The sequence below is a fragment of the Cantharellus anzutake genome, assembly GCF_015039405.1.
Source record: "Cantharellus anzutake strain C23 chromosome Unknown EI90scaffold_28, whole genome shotgun sequence".
Taxonomy (NCBI): Eukaryota; Fungi; Basidiomycota; class Agaricomycetes; order Cantharellales; family Hydnaceae; genus Cantharellus; species Cantharellus anzutake.
Window position 1 is genome coordinate 739,944 of NW_024066978.1, and position 5,685 is coordinate 745,628.

Sequence of the window (5,685 nt, forward strand, 5' to 3'; positions counted from 1 at the left end):
GAATGCACGGCCGTGACAGGTGGAGTCAAAGTCCGAGGTAGGAACTATGATGGAGTCTCAGAGCGAAGGTATGAGCGGTGTCTGAGTACAGGGTACGGGGCAGCAGCAAGAGGTCGTAACTTGGCAGAGGGCCAGCAGAAGAGAGTCAGAGGGAAGAGAGAGGAGAGAGGAGAGGAAAGGTGTCAGGTCCGAAGGTGAGTGTCAGAGTGGATGGGAGGAGGGTAGGAGAGTGATGGAAGGGTGGAGGTGTTGTGAGGAGGAGTAGGAGGAGGAGCGAGAGGAGTGATGTTCGGTCCGAGATGAGTATCGGAGTGAATGGAGATAGGGTAGGAGAAGGATGGGAGGGTGGAGGTGGCATGAGGGGTGAGGGGTGGTGTGGTGTCAGGTCCGAAGGTAAATATCGGAATGGACAGTGGTAGGGTAGGACTCTGGAGGTGGTGAAGATGGAGGTCCGGGAGTCGGTTCAGGATCGAGTATCTACAGATATGACACTTCCAGGATGTATTCTCGAAGGAAGCCTTTGATGTGCTGCCCCCCGAAAGCCTTGGAACCATGCTATTGATCTAACCCCAGATGCTGCAAGAGAGCTAGTGGCTCTTGGTGCCAACCAAGCTTGTGGGGGAAACTCTCCACAAAAACTCCTTTCTCCACTGGCCTCGATCCTAAAACTCCAGGAAATTCTCTGGAAATTCTGCAAGGTCCGGGCTCAGTGTCCACTACCCACTCCTTGTGAGCTAGATGACTGCCCTTACTCCTACTGTAGGAATTCCTAACACACTCACACTAACTCTGACACGTTGTAGGCAGGCACAGCCGGTACCACGCAAACAAGCCGATTATCGCGATTCTACCACCCATGTCAAGTACCCCACTCCCGAAACACATCTACCATTGTTCCATATATCCCTTCCACGTTTTTCATATTTCTTCCGATTTTTTCCAAGCCATTCCCGACCACGGACAACCATCAGTTTCCAAATTGGGCAACTGTCACCCGCATATTCCGCCGCTTCCTCCATATCTCCATCAATTCTCCACCGATCCGGACGAATTTGGTATTGTTGGAAAGCCCTTGTTAACACGAGTCGAACGATGTTACGAGTGACGCATTTGGTTCAGCGGTTGTTCCGATCGCCATGGTTCTTTATTTCCTTAACAACATCAATATTGCTTTGATATTGCTTTTTTTTCTTAAGTGTTCCTTGTGGATCTGTTGCCTTCCTAAATCTGTCGGATCATTCGGATTTCCACAGATACTTTTTTCATATTTATAACTGCCTCTTCCCTGTATTTACAAAAAGGACTCCCCCAACAGAGAGAGGTGCTCCCCAACAAGAACATGAAGTTCTAGCAAAGTTTACCAGCGCCCAGAGCAAATACGAAGCCAAAGAGGCTCAAGACATAGTGCAGGGACAGAGTTCCCATCAGGGGGGGAAGCCCCCTTTGCAGAAGGAGAGACTCAGACCAGACAGGGGGGTACTCTAGTTGATTTCAGACTAAGGTCCCCAAAAGTATTTACAGGATATAAATAGGCAGGAGGGAAACACAGAAGGACTGGTCAGTCCGGCGCGGTCCAGCGCGGAAATAAGCGGGGATTGTCAAACTGAATGAAGGACAAGAGCCCAGGAAATGGGAGGCAATGAACTAAACAAAAGCAGATCAAGTGCCAATATTGACAGGTAATAAGAAGTGCATCAGCACATGGATTAAGTGCCAATATTGGCAAGTTAAGCGAATGAATGGATGAACAATATAGGCACTCGGCAAGGAATGAATGGTATGCTGCCGAGTGACAAGATGGCCAGAGAAAAGCAGAGGTCAGTGCTGTAGGAGAAATAACGGTCACACTATGGAAACCCATTATGGAAATATGCCAGATAAATCACAAAACCTCATACGACAAGTAGATATGAGAAAACAGAAGGACACGAATTTTTACGAATTTTTACGAATTATTATGACTATACGCGATAAATCGAAAGAAAGAAAAATAGCAAAAATACTTCAAGCTTACCATCAACGAGATGGAATTCTCGGGGGAATTTATAGCAAATATTAAACCAAGAATTAGGACAATCGACCAAGATTTGACTATAAAAACAATCAGAGAACCTCCACGGAAACTACTTTCCCACGTCCGCACACGTAGCCAAGGATGGAAGTACCACGGAACAAGGATTCCTCAGGAACTAATGCAAAATTCAAAGTCGTGTCTATAATAGGAAATGTAGATGTCCCCCAAACGGACCCAATGAGAGTAATTACAGGGGAAACTACCCATAAACGACGGAGATATGACTAAAACTCCTGCAAAAACGAGGACAATGTCTAAAAGGCAAGTGCGAAGATTAACCAGTGACGACCGAGACAAGCTTGATAGCCCATTAGAAAGGAAGGGATCTAATCTTAATCCTCCCAAATTTTCATAATAAAAGGATCATGCATTAATGAGATATCCAATAACGGGAATAGCAACATCAAAAGGCCAAGCTCAGGGAAAAGACGATGTTTGCGTAGGATCCATAATTAAAACATACAACGAAATTTACACGGAAATTATAAAAAATGGGGAACTATAGTTATGCAAATTCTCAGCCCAAACGGTCCAGCCGTTGTGAAGTTATACCCATGACGGGAATATAGAAATCCGCATCATGTGTCATGACACGTGAGGGTGGCGATGCGCAGGGAACTGGCCGTCGGAACCGAGATCTGCACTTCGGCAGATCGCAAAGACCAATTTCCATCCAAATAAGGAAGAGCCCGGTCAAAACAAAGCATGGAAAGTGCAAAACAACCTTAGATCATGAGGGAAAAATCTGAAATAAATCACAGAAGCCCATATGAAAGAAATAAAAACCCGCGCATATCACAAATCCCAAACAATTAAACGGAAACAGCACCCGCATACGAACGACTATGGGAACGATGCACGTGATTACCGAATGTGCGTGTGAACTTTTGCTAACTCAACGAATACCAGGAAATAGGACACAACCTTAGTACCATTGGAAAGGTGGGAATAAATGAAAATTTATAATACCAAGAACGTGAGAAGACATCCAGAAATGAATGAGATACAAGGACATGAAGTTAGAAACCTGAAAACGCGCGGGAAAACAGCTTCAAGAGGTCCAGAGTCCTAAATAAAATACATAAAAATATGATATCTTCAAGGACGACCTACTATAACAACGAACAATACATATGGAGGATTAGGATGTGATAATACAAAGGGGAATCAGGGAATATGAACGAAATTCACAAAAACCACTAAACTACGACGGACCATGGCGGGAATTTTAGGGAACGATATTCTAATGAGGTGGAGAGCTATAACACATTCGTTTGAGTAATTCTTGACTACTAGCAACTTTTTCTTTCAGTTTTAAACCTGAATAATTCACTCATTTACCATTTCAGTCTCATTTTAACTAAATGTCACTAAATAAAAATGGAATAAATCAGCTGAAGGTCTCAGCACAGCCATACGCATAGTAATTCGAAGTTTGAATTCAGAATCATCGAGTCATAGCAAATTTAATGGTATATATAGGGAATTTGAAATAGGTAACTGCGGCAAATGCAGCGCAGCCAAGTTCTAATTAACCATTAAAATAGCTTAGGTGAGGGAGGACAATAAGGATTCTAGGCGCAGTCTGACCACAGTAGAACCGCAGTTCAGCGCAGCAAAGCGCAGTAGAACTATAGCATGAAAATTTCATTTTTTATTCAGTTTGAGAAAAATACACTGTAAATAAATCCTGTAAATAGAAGGTAGAGCATGAAAAAGGAAGGCGACCCAAGGGGTATAAAAGGGAGACCCTTTCTGCGACTTTTTGCCCCCCTTAGAGAAGTAAGAAAATAGAGTATTATTTTTCTCAAGCATTTCTGGTTTTCACTCCAGTGCGAAAAAGTGATATACAGTTGAGATTGCCACTGTAGTAAAAGGCAGCAATTAAGGAGAGAAATATTAAGTAGATATTTCAACAGGAGAGCTGGTTAACACTCCAGATTTCAAAGTGTAAACACAAAACAGTTATTTTGCTACTGTTAAAACAAGCAATAAAATAAGACAAAAATAAAACAAACTCAAGGGACACTCCAGACACAATCCAAATCCATTAACTGAATAGAATCTTTGAAACTTCACCAAGTAGAAGATTAAATTCAAGTTTAAATCCACATTAAACAACGCTACACAGAATTACACCTAGACAAATTAAGAAATTTCAATAAAGAAACAGCTCTGCAGGGCTCTGTTTATCTGTAAGTCAATTCCCAGGAACTTTAAAACTAACCCATAAAAATAGAATTAGCCAAAACACTCGGATTGGTACTATATTTACAATAAATAACACTAGTACACTTCCCCATCCTAACTAAAGAACCAGGGAACAGCTTGGTGGTGGTCTCGTTTGAACCTCCCAACTGACCTTCCTTCGTTCTCTCCTTCAGCGTGCGGCGCTGATACAAGTCTGCAAATAAGCGGGGTCGGTGCGGTGCCGACACAAGTCCGTGAAGGGACATGGAAATCAGCGCGGTGCTGACAAGTCCGCAACAGAGGGTGGTCCGTCAGTGCCATCACAAACAAGGGCAGCATGATGGCCAGCAAGGTCGGAGGGGAGTGTTGGCCTGACCACAGGGTGTGGAGGGCAACCAGGAGTGGCAGAGGTCCAGAGGGTGTGGAGGTGGGCAGAGGTACAGATGCGGGTGGAGGTCTGGATGCAGTGCATGGTTGATAGGGCAGGGGGCCAGACATCGGATTGGGGCTGGTTAGATTGGGTTTCGGGTCAGCGGATTCGCCTATCGGCATTGATTCGCCACTGACGGAGCCCCAGGATTTGTCGGCCGTGACAGGGGGTTGGGATGTTGGTTTCAATGACTCAGTGGGAGTGTTGTGCCACATGCTCTAGGCTATCCTGTATTTCAGGTGTAGTGGAGGGAATCTTGCAGCGATGTAGGCTCAAGTGAAGATGAAGTCAGAGGTGAACTATGGACAAGAGGACTTGGGGGGTATTCTAGTTGACATTCAAACTGGGGTACATAGGTAGTAATCTACAATGCATAAACATGAAAAGGAAAACAGAAGAGGGGCCAGTCAGTCTGGCACCTGAATGGGAGGCAGAGTGGTGAATGTGACAAACTAAATGAGGGATGAGAACCAGGGAGACAGAGAGTGAGAGAATGAATGAGAGTGGAATGAACAATTAAACAAAGTTGAAAGAGGCAAGTAGGGAGGCAACCTGAGAGAACTGACAACCTGGGTGCCAATATAGTAGCAGATCAAGTGTCAATATAGGGATGGATCAAAGGTGCCAATATTGGCCACTAAAGTAAGTTAAGTGAATGGGCAGGAACAGGACATGTGGGTGCTTGGCAATAAATGAATAGCATGTAGCTGAGTGATCAGGAAAGTTAGAGTGGTGATGGGAAGGGAGAAGGTGCTGATGTGGGACTGTGGACAGGGTCAACTATTGGCACCACTGAGGGATGAATTATGGAGAGGATTGACAGGGCAAGATAGGTGGTGGGGAAGTGGGAGAGTGGTAACAGATGGGCACCTTTGGCAGGGCCATGACACTTTGCAGCACACTATTCATTTCTTGCTAATTACCTAATACATTTATCTATTCATTCACTTAACTCACCAATATTGGCACCTAGGTTGTCAGTCCCATTCCA